At 45.7% G+C, this 12,044-nt stretch overlaps 1 protein-coding gene across 1 annotated transcript in view; it reads right to left on the bottom strand.

Annotated features, from left to right (window-relative positions):
- The window catches only part of RPRD1B (regulation of nuclear pre-mRNA domain containing 1B), a 74,150-nt gene that overhangs the window by 1,021 nt on the left and 61,085 nt on the right, over positions 1 to 12,044 (bottom strand). The window lies entirely within an intron of this gene.

Genomic DNA, 12,044 nt, shown 5'->3' with positions numbered 1-12,044 from the left:
GTTTCTGTATAGACTGCATCACGTTCGCTGCCAATAGTCTAGTTTCTATCCATCACCACACACATGTGCCCCTTTATCCCTTTCCCCCTTCCCCCACCTCCTCCTTCTGTGGTAACAACTGATCTGTTCTCCTTATCCATGTGTTTGTTTATCTTCCACACGAGTGAAACCATACGGTATTTGTCTTTGACTAATTTCACTTAGCGTAATACTCTCAAGGTCCATCCCTGTTGCCAATGGCACCATTTTGTCTTTTTACAGCTGAGTAGTATTCCATTGTATATATACCACATCTTCTTTATACCTTCATCTATTGATGGGCACTTGGGTTGCTTCCACTTCTTGGCTGTTGTGAATAGTGCTGCGCTGAACACAGGGGTGAGATTCAAAGAACTTCAGGAACCAAAGAGATTCTTTGAATCGTTGATTTCATGTTCTTTGGATAAATACTCAGTAATGGGATAGCTGGGTTGTATGGTAGTTCTATTTTTAATTTTTTGAAAAATCTCCGTACTGTTTTCCATAGTGGCTGTACCAGTTTGCATTTCCACCAGCAGTGTCTGAGGGTTCCCTTTTCTCCACTCATTTCTCTCCAACACTTATTTCTTGTTTTGTTAATTACAGCTATTCTGATGGGTGTGAGGTGATACCTCATTGTAGTTTTGATTTGCATTTCCCTAATAATTAGTGATGTTGAGCATCTTTTCATGTGCCCAATGGCCGACTGTATGTCTTCTTTGGGAAAATGTCTGTTCACACCCTCTGCCCAGTTTTTGATCCTGTTGTTCATTTTTTTTTATTGTTGAGTTGTACGAGCTCTTTATATATTCTGGAAATTAACCCCTTGTTGGATATATGGTTTGCAAATATTTTATCCCAGTTGATGGGTTATCTTTTCATTTTGGTGAAGGTTTCCCTTGCTCTGCAGAAGCTTTTTAGTCTGATGTAGTCCCATTTGTTTATTTTTTCTTTTGTTTCCCTTGCCTGAGTAGACATGCTGTTTGAAAAGTCACTGCTAAGACTCATGTCGAAGACTGTACTGCCTATATTTTCTTTTAAGAGTTTTATGGTTTCAGGTCTTACACTCAAGTCTTTAACCCATTTTGAGTTAATTTTTGTGTACGGTGTAAGATATTGGTCTACTTTTATTCTTTTGCATATGGATGTCCAGTTTTCCCAACACCATTTCTTGAAGAGATTTTCCCTTCTCTATTGCATGTTCTTGGCTCCTTTGTCAAGGATTAACCATCCACAGATGGGTGGGTTTATTTCTACACTCTCAGTTCTCTTCCATTGATCTGTGTGTCTGTTTTTCTGCCAGTACCATGCTGTTTTGGCTACTATAGCTTTGTAGTATAATGTGAATTCAGGGAGTGTGATACCTCCAACTTTGTTCTTTTTCTCAGGATTGTTTTGGCTATTTGGGGTCTTTAGTTGCTCCATATAAATTTTAGGATTCTTTGTTCTATTTTGTGAAGAAATGTCATTGGGATTCTGATTGGGATTTCACCAAATCTGTAGATTGTTTCAGGAGATGTTGACATTTTGACTACGTTTATTCTTCCAATCTATGAGCATGGACTATCTTTCCATTTCTTTATGTTTTCTTTGGTTTCTTTGAATAACGTCTTATAGTTTTCAGTGTATAGGTCTTTCACCTCCTTCATTAAGTTTATTCCCAGGTATTTTATTCTTTTTGTTGCAATTGTAAACGGGATTGAATTCTTGACTTGTCTTTCTGCTAGTTCATTATTAGTGATAGAAATGCAACTGATATTTGTATGTTAATTTTGTATCCTGCAACTTTACTGTATTTGTTGATTATTTCTAATAGTTTTTTAGTGGGTTCTTTAGGGTTTTCTGTATATAGAACCATGTCATCTGCAAATAGTGAGAGTTTTACTTCTTCCTTTCCAATTTGTATCCCTTTTCTTTCTTTTTCTTGCCTAATTGCTATAGCTAAAACTTCCAGTACTATGTTGAATAAGAGTGGTGAGAGTGGGCACTCTTGTCTTGTTTCTGTTCTCAGAGGAACGGCTTTCAGTTTTTCCCTGTTGAGTATGATGTTGGCTGTGGGTTTGTCATATATGGCCTTTATTATGTTGAGGTGCTTTCCTTCTATACTCATTTTACTGAGAATTTTTATCATAAATTGATGTTGGATCTTGTCAAATGCTTTCTCTGCATCTATTGAGATGATCACGTGATTTTTATTCCTCATTTTGTTAATGTGGTGTATCACACTGATTGATTTGTGGATGTTGAACCAACCCTGCATCCCTGGAATAAATCCCACTTGATCATGGTGTGTGATCCTTTTAATGTATTGTTGTATTCGATTTGATAGTATTTTGTTGAGGACTTTTGTATCAATGTTCATCAGCGATATCGGCCTGTAATTTTCCTTTTTTGTGTTGTCCTTGTTTGGTTTTCGGATCAGGGTAATGTTGGCCTTGGGCAATTTTATTCTTTGACAATCTCTTCCAGAGAATAGAAAAAGAGTGAATAATCTCCAATTCATTTTATGAGGCTAACGTAATCTGCATACCAAAACACAATAAAGATATGGCAAGAAAGCAAAATCACAGGCCAATTTTACTGGTAAATATAAATGAAAAATTCTTAATAAAGTGTGAGCCACAAAAATCCCTCAGTAAATAAAAGGATACCACAACCAAAATAGGCTAATCTCAGGAACACAAGTTTGATTTAACATTAGAAAATCCAGTAATGTAACTCAGCACATAAACTGATTAAAGGACAAAAACTACATGCAGAAAACCACTTGATAAAAATGTAATCTTTGGGGCCGGCCCGTTGGCGTGGCGGTTAAGTGTGCACATTCTGCTTCAGCGGCCCAGCCTGGGGTTTGCCGGTTGGGATCCCAGGCGTGGACATGGCACCACTTGGCACGCCATGCTGTGGCAGGCATCCCACATATAAAGTAGAGGAAGATGGGCACGGATGTTAGCTCAGGGCCAGCCTTCCCCAGCAAAAAGAGGAGGATTGGCAGCAGATGTTAGCTCAGGGCTAATCTTCCTCCAAAAAAAAAAAAAAAAAAAATCTAGGAAATTATGAACAGAAGAGAATTTCCATAATTTGATAAAGATTATGTCTGCAGCGAACACAATTAATGGCAAAACATTGCAAACTTTTCCTTTTGTGATCAGAGACAAGTCGAGGATGCCAACTACAGCCATTTTATTTAACATTTTATTGGAGGTCTTATCCAGTGCAGTAAGGCGAGAAAAAGAAACAAAAGATGCAAGATTTGGAGAAGAAACAAAACAGTTATCTTTCCAAGGTGATATAATTATGTATAGAGAAAACTCCAAGTAATCTTAAACGATGTTATTAAAACTAAGAAGAAAATTTAGCATTTTTATTGGATGCAAAGAAACATATTAAAAATATCTTTCTATATAACAACCGACTGAATTATTAGATGAGGCTGCTGGGGGAAGATTTGCACTTGAGGAGAAAGATGCTCTTCTGAGCACTCACAGATGAACCTGTGGGAAGAGGCGACTCCATATGTGAGTGAGCTCCCTGTTACCGGAAGGCTACGTCCACGGGTGCTGGGGATAGAACTTGGGCTCAGAGGGAGAGGCTGGTCCCTCCCGAGGGGCCTCTTTTCTTTCTTTTGGCTCCTCCTAAAGTCAATTTAATTTCTCTGGTAAAACTGGTAACATGAGCTGGGATTTACCTATCCGGGAAATGTTTGTAACAATCCTTAATCTTATTGCTGGCCACTCCTCCCTCCTAGGCTGTTTTCAAAGAAAATCCACAATGGTGGGTGGTTTCTCTTCCATTGCCTCCTGCCCCCGCCCCACGAGGCTTATCTTCCTTGTTCAAGTTTTCTGGCCCAGCACATGTCTCCCCCAAATGTGGGGGCTGTTGGGCAGGGGTCTTCTTGACAAGCACAAAGGAGGGAGGTCGCTCTGTTCAAAGCCTTTAGACTCCCTGTGGTCTGGAGTCACGTTTTTCTCCAACATCACAGATCTCTTTTATGAAGGCAATCCTTTCTTGCAAACACCACCACGCCGAGCACTGACTCTGTGCCCAGCATCGTGCTGAGGGCTTTGTGTGTTTGACTTCACTGAATCCTCCATCCATCACCACGAGGGAGGGCCTAGGAGGAGCTCCCCACACCACACAGTAAGTGGGAATTTGGGACTGGAACATTCTCAGTTCAGACCACACATTCTGAAATACCACACTACCTGGTTTGGTTTTTGGAACTGTTTTTTTCAAATGAAACTTTACCTGTCCCTGAATGGCACAACACGGATCAGTGGAGCTGCCTTTGCCGGAGCAGGAACAGAGGGCCTGGAGCCCTGCCTCCTCAACTCTCCCACCTTGTCCCCCGCAACAGTTCCCCAAACCAATAAGGCACCGAGCCCATAGCCCTCACCACGGAGGGGCCAAGGGGGCAGACCGGGTCAGCATGCAGACTTTGGAGTCCAACAGCCCTGCCCTTGCCAGCTACATGACCTTGGGCCTCAGTGTTCTCACCTGCAAAATGGGGCTAACAGGCATTCCTACTTTCGCAGAGCTATTGTGAGGATTAAATGAGATGGTGAACGTGACAGCTCGTCACATCGGAGGTCTCCATACCTGGTGGCTGTGGTCATGGGGCAGTCTCTGGGGTTTGGGGGAGCCCCTCCACACCCCTCTCTGGACTCTCGTCACAGCAGAGCTGGGGCATGAGCTCTGGAAGGTGCTGCAGCTCAGGATCTGAGGCAGTCCTGACCCCTAGCGGGGACATGGCCGTAGAGTCTCGCGGGCTCTACTCGCCGCTCGTGCGTCACGGGCAGATGCAGGCAGGCGAGGCTGTTAATAAATCTGTCTGTTTCCAGGACGCCCCCCGCCTCCAGGGCTCCTGCTGTGACAGGCACAACAGGAGGGCTGAGGCCCAGCTGGCAGCAGACCCAAATGTTGGCTGAGCTGCTAGATAACCCTGTAATGAACTGTCGCTCAAGCTGGAGGCATTAACCTTGCTGCCTGCCCAGAGCCCTGGGCTCTGGCGTTAACCCTTCCCTTCCCAGTCCCAGGGAAGCGGAGAGCACAGCTTGTGTGAGGGAGGGCTGTATCCATGATCTATGGCTGCCTAACAAATTATCCCCAAATTTAGTAGCTGGAAATAACAAATAATTATTAACTCTCAGGTTCTGTGGGTCAGGAATCTGAAAGTGGCTTAACTGGCTGGTTCTGACGCTAGGTTTTTCCCAAGGCTGCAGTCAAGGTGTCAGCCTTGGTGACAGTCATCCTAAGGCTTGACTGGGGAAGCAAAGGATTCCAAATCCATTCACGTGCCTGTTGGCAGGCCTCCAAAGATCCATTTCTAAGCTCACTCACATGGGCCCATCTGCAAGGCTGCTTCATGTCAAGGCAGCTGGCTTCCCCCAGTGCAAGCAATGAAGAGACAGCAAGAGAAAGCACCCAAGATGGAAGTCACAGTCCTTTTATAACCCCACCCCTTCACCCATCACTTCTGACATATTCTATTTGTTAGCTGCAAGTCACTAAGTCAAGCCTACACTCAGGAGGAAATTACACAAGGGTGTGAAACTCAGAAAACAACAGATCACTGGGGGCCACCCAAGTGGCTTCCCACCTCAGGCGGCTGCTGCTGGAACACACAGATAGATCTGAGGCCGGCTCACCATCAAGTGCACCTGCCCAGAGAGCCAGGAGTGGGCCTCAACTTCTGATTCCATCTATTGCCGAGCCCTGTTGGTTCAAAATCCCAAACAGCTCTCAAGTCTGACCACTTGCTCTCTCTCGACTGCCATGGCTCTGGCCAGGCCCCTATCTTGTCTCACCAGGACGCTGTCCCCCTGTCATCACCTCCTCACTGGTCCCTTTGCATCTGTTCTGCTCCCCTCAATCCCCGCCCATCCCTTCCACCATCACCTGTCTCTTCCTAATAGTATTCAGAGGAGTCTTTTCAAAACGCAGATCTGAACCTGTCTTTCCTTGCTGAAAATCCTTGAGAGGCTTCCCACCTTCTCAGCATGAAGACCCAAGTCTTCTCCATGGACGGTGAGACTCTGTGGGGCCTGGCTCACCCCAAACCCCAACAGCCTCACCTCACAACAATGCTGGCTCCGCTCAGTGCCTTGACCGTGCCTTGTGCCCTCCCGACACAGGCTTTGCACATGCTGTTCCTCTTCCAGGAACGCTTTTCCTGTCCCCTTCACCTAGTTAACCTCACATCACCGTTTGGATCTCAGCTCAAGAGTCACTTTCTTGAAGAAGCTGGCCCCGTCCAGCCCTGACTAGGTTCCAGCCTCCTGCTGGAAACCCACCCTCTCGTCACAGCACTTTACTAGGCACGCCGTTTCTTTATCTGATTAACCACTGTCTGAGTCCCCCCAGGACTGCAAGTGCCATAGGTCAGGGATTGTATCTGCGTTTTTTCCCACTTCGGATATATATTTTTCAAGAAACACAACAACCTTATCCAGGATCAAAACTAAGCTGCCTCTACTTAAAAACTGAGCAGTTATTACAACTGAAAGCCAGAAATTTAAGTAGTTTGTTTACAAAGTTAGGGTTCTAGCAGTAAACATGCTTAATCATCAAAAGAAGTATCTTCTTCATGAGGGAATTTCAGCAATAAGTTAACGTTATTTTAGGAACAGCAGAACCTCCCTCTCCCCTCCAAAAAAGGAGAAACTAGAAAATAGCATTAGAAAACAATTTTTCCATGGGTTGTGTCAACTTAAAAGGTAAATCGGCCAGTTGTTTCACTTGCAAGATGAGTTTATTTGGGAACAACCAAAAGACTTGCAATTTGAGACCCGGGCTGGGATGGACCACAGGCAAATCCAGAGAAACAAAGGCAGGGACTTGCTTTTAGGGAGGAAAAGAGGGAGTTGGGAGGGGCTGTAATAAACAGAGTCTGTTGGAGGACACGGGGAGTCCCAAGCGCAGAGGCTTTTCACTGGCTGGGTTGCTACAGTCTCTCATTGGCTGGGCTGTTGCCAGGCGGTAGAGAAATCTTCCTTCCTCCTGCTGGGTGGTAAAGCGAAGACATCTTCCTGTTGGAGATGGTTTGGAGGTATTGACCATGTGTGTTGGGGCGTGAGGGCTCCCCCTGCAGGCCTTCCTGACTCCAATTTAGTTGAGGTTTCTTTTATTAGTTTCATGGTTCCTGTTAGACCTAAAACTCTCAATATTCTGAAAAGTCAAAGACTTCCATAACCAGGTACTAAAGGAATTTCCTTTTTTTTCGATCCACAGTACACAGACACACACACACACACACACACACACAATCTACATCCTGAAAAGCTGTTTTTATGCAAACAGACAATAATTTATATGGGTTTCAGCAAACGCTTTTGGGCTAGGGAGAAAATTCCCCTTTGACCTCATGCCAGGAGGCCACCTTCTCCCTCTCTTCAGAGTCCCGGCGCAGAGCAAGGCACACAGTGGGCATCTGAGCGGAGTCGGAGGCATCGCACTGCCCCAGAGGGAGCCCTTGTAGGCTCACCTGTCCCACCACCGCCCCTGAGGCCCAGCCTGGCTACCTGCTGGTGCCCCCTCTGCTACCTTTCCACTGGAAGAAGGACAGGGAGGGCCCGGGTTGGGTGGAGGGAGCAGGGGGACTTCGCAGGCTGGGTTCCTTCATTCAGCAACTGGCCCGGACTTGCCGGTCCACAGTGGCTGCTACACTAGCCCAACAAGAGATCCTTCTTCTGGGTGTGGCCTCCCCGCATCCTTGAGATGCCCAGGCAGCTCTTGCCACCATATTGTCAACAAGCCACCTGCCCAGAGTTCTGGTCCTTTCCCGTGCCTGTATCTGGTTTTGCTAGCTGCATCCATAGTGCCTGTCACCAGTGGGTGCTTAAGAAACATCTGTTGAATAAAAAAAAATTAAAGTCCTTGTGTAGATGATAAAACTACAACTTTGAAACAAAATTCAGGGGCTGGCCCCGTGGCCGAGTGGTTAAGTTTGCGTGCTCCGCTGCAGGCGGCCCAGTGTTTCGTTGGTTCGAATCCTGGGCACGGACATGGCACTGCTCATCAAACAACGCTGAGGCAGCGTCCCACATGCCACAACTAGAAGGACCCACAACGAAGAATATACACCTATGTACTGGGGGGCTTTGGGGAGAAAAAGGAAAAAAATAAAATTTTAAAAAAAAAAAAAAGAAACATAATTCATGGGAATCACGGAACTCCAGAGCTCCAAGGGGGCTCGGAAACTAGCCAGCCAACCTCCTTGCTTCAGAAGAGGAAACTGAGGCCCAGAGACAGGGAGGGACTTCCTGGGCTGCAGAGAGAGTGAGAACAGGGACAAGAAGCCAGGCCACTGGTGTGACCTCTCACTGGCCATTTTCCTCCTGTCATAAGCCCCACCTGCTTTCTCTCACCAGCTAAACTTCACCATTGGCACTTGACGAATGCTTTCAGATCACCTCCCTCAGCCCTGAGACCTTGGCACAAAGACTCTGGAAGCCACTGGCAAAGCCTCCTTTCTGGTAAGTTCTTTTCTTAGTTTTGGAACTACCTGAAGATGCACAACCAGTCCTGAAAACTGTTTCAACCCCAAATCAAGAACAAGTGCTGCTTTTGAAAATTCTCCATTTTGGGTTAACTCTCAAGTGGAGCCCTACACCATGTGATCTGGCAAGGACCTGAGATGTTCTGGGCCAATTCCAGAAGGGGAAGCTGAGGCCAGAGAAGGACAGAGACTTTCCCAAGGTCACACAGGGAATCAGTGACAGGGCTGGGACCAGAACCCGGGTCTCTCTACTCTCAGGCCCATGCTCCTCTCTCTACAGCAGGCTGCAAGTAGCCGGACTGGATTAACTTGAAGGTCCCTGCAGACTCTGATCCGAGGCTAACAGATCCTTCTTAGAACAGGATTCTTCTTCAGACTGTGGTCAGCTATGTAGACACCTGTTGCAGGTCCTCAGCAGAGAGTAACTCTTCTTTCATTCCAAGTCATTCCAAGAACAAACAAACTGGTATTCAAAAAAAAAAATCCAAACTGGTATTCAAATTAGTGGCCAGCATTTAAAAACTAAGATATTTTTACATACAAATCCAGATTTCCACCTTATCTTAGAGAAATCAGACAGTGTGGCAATAATGGTCCTGCCCTCCAGCATGCCAACCGCTGGCTGAACTGCCCAGCAGTTGTCACACACTCGCTGTCCCCAGCTGGCCAAATTGCCTCCTTTCTATTGCCTTCCCAGGCCTTGAAGGCATTTGGGTTTGCAGCCCCTGTCCTACTGCACTTGAGAATTCCCCAGAGAAGTGGTCACGTAGGCACTGTTTGCTGCCTCCAGGGACAAGGAATTGATACCAGTCTGTACTGTGGCTGGTCAGTGGATCATGGTGGGGAGGCAGAGCGTGATTTGAACCACAGCTTATCTGAATCCATGTACAACAGGTCATGCTATAATGTAACTCCAGAGCCTAATAAACTTTAATTGCCTCTCCAGGCTTGTTTTGGCTGAGGCAGATAAGAAAGCCACTCTTGGGAATGACTTCACAGACTTGCAGGCCATAGAAACGAAGTCCAGATGCCACTGCATTCCAGGCAAACTAGAGGCCTGGTCCTGACGGCTCTTTTGAAGTCTCAAAGGCAGACACTGCTGATATCAAAAGATATTTTGGATGGTTTGGAGGTTGACCTGTGGGTTCTTGAGCAATGACAGCTCTCAGACAAATTAACTTTCTACGACCTTGCCAGGAATTGTCACCACCACCCATGTTTCATAATCCATGGGAGGAACGGGGGTTCTTATAGCAACGTCAGGCCGCTGAGTACTTCATCAGGAGGTGGCCCGGGGAATCTGGGCAGACACTCTTTATAGAGTTCTTGGCAAGCTTCAAATTTTGAAACTTTAAAATAGCAATGACTTTGTTCCTACCACACTTATCAGTGGTCAAATCTCAAAGTCAACAGAAATATTAGAGTCCAGCACTGTTAGATCTGGGAGGGGCCTTGTGTGTTTCACCTCGTTCAACTCTCTACCTTAACTGAGAAGCTCCCTATAGCAACCCAGAGAAGAAGGGTCAGCTAGCCTTGGTTTGGGCAACAAGTCTTCCTAATAATGGGTCAGAAGCTCTCCCCACTGAAACTTCCATCTCCTGCCCCCAGTTTTATGCTCAAAGTAGGAACGATTTTTATGCCTGTCTTCACCTACAGCCACTGAGCACCACCATACTTGCTTCCCCTCTGCAGGCTTAGTCTGCAGGCTAAGCCACACTAGGTCATCCATTCTTCCCTGGGAGGCCTTCATTTTGAGGCCTGGCCACCTCCTGCAATTGGCCAGTGTTCCTCTTCAGCATCTCTTCACAACAGCTGTAACTTTAAGAGGACAGAGTTCTTGCTCCAGGACCTCCAGAGAAGAAGGGCTAACTCCAGCTGTGCCACATTCCAGGTTCACGTGTGCAGAGTTTGCACAGATAGTTCCCTATCATCAAACAGCTTTTATTTATTTAACAAATATTCCTGTAGCAGTATTGCTATACTGGTATTTATTTAACAAATACGTTAGCAGTATTGATTTATTAGGTCCCCATAACCCTATGAGATAAAGTTTATTATCATCATCCCCAGTGTACAGATGATGAAGCCAAGACACAGGGAAGCGAAGCCACTTGACCAAAGTGCCAATTAAGCGAGGAGACTGGAACTCAGACTCAGATCGTTGGAGTCTGGAGCTGGTGCTTGTAACCTGGGCTGCCTCTCCATGCAGTTGTTAACATTAAACATGGGGATGAAGGCCTCCAGAGAGATCTGGAAACACTGTCTTCCTGATAAGTCAGCCCTATGCTGAGAGGACAGGTGACTCATCTAAAGTCACTCATTCTGCAGTGATGGAGTTGGGACTTCAATTGGGTTCCAAATTCAGGGCTCTTTGCTCTAGCCAGAGCGTGCTGAGTGGACTAGTCAGATTTAATTAGTGGAATCCTCCAACGTAGCGATTTCACAAAGATCCTATCCAGGAAAGTGAGATGCATTCTAGTCTGGCTTGAAGCCCATATGCATGTCTGACAGGCCACAATTATCCAGTGTGTCTCTGGGCCACGGAGAGAACTACCCAACCTAGACATCTGATATTTTGAAAGTGCACATATTAGAAAATACATGGAGGCCTCATTAATTCATAGCCCAATAATTCAGAAGTCATCATGGTCTCTGCTGGGCTGACGCACACATTATATTGATCAGAGATGGACAAACGCTTTCTTGTACAGGGCCAGTTAGTAAATTTGTTGGGAAAGGCAGTCATGCACAGCCTGGTGACCCCTGCACATTTGCGTAAGAGTGTGGGCCCCAAACACTTCCTTCCAGGAAGATAAGGAGCTCTCAGAGCCTGTGCAGAGAATATCAGCTTGTTTGGAAATATGTCTCCCCTGCTGACAGACTTGATGCGTACTTTTCTGTTCTGCTTTAGTGTGTGCATCAGAGGGAACTCGCCACGCCACTGGTTTATCTGCTCCTGGCGGGAGGGAACAGAGTTCTCCACCAGCAGCATAACGGGGGCACAGGCAGACCGTCTCCCTGCATCAGCTGCAAGACAAGACCTCCCGGCCATGGGGGCCTGATGCTCACCGTTGAAGCCGATCCAGCTCTGTCTCTTCTCTGTGAGTAAAGTGTGATTCCATCCAGGGCCTGTGTGAGTCGTGTCTTTCTTGGTGACCCCAGCACCTGAAACCATGCACTTTAGATATCTTACTACCTCTGCCTTGTAACTGAGGTATTGACCTATTTTCATGTAATGTGATTGCTGATATGATCAGGTTTTAGCATGTCATCTTCCTATTTATTTTCTATTTGTGTCATCTGGTCTTTGCTGCATTTTTCCTTTTTGTTGCCTTCTTTTGGAATGATTGAATACTTTTTATGATTTCATTGCATCTCCTTTGTTAGCTTATTAGCTACAACTCTTTGTTTTGTTATTTTAGTGGTTGTTTTAGACTTTTTAATGTACATCTTTACCTTATCACATTCTACCTTCAAGTGACATTATAATATTTCACAAATACTATAAAATCTTTATAATAGTATACAC

This window comes from Equus asinus, chromosome 15 (genome assembly GCF_041296235.1).
Source record: "Equus asinus isolate D_3611 breed Donkey chromosome 15, EquAss-T2T_v2, whole genome shotgun sequence".
NCBI classification, from domain to species: Eukaryota; Metazoa; Chordata; class Mammalia; order Perissodactyla; family Equidae; genus Equus; species Equus asinus.
Note: the sequence above shows the minus strand (reverse complement) of the source record. Positions and strands in the feature narration are given on the sequence as shown.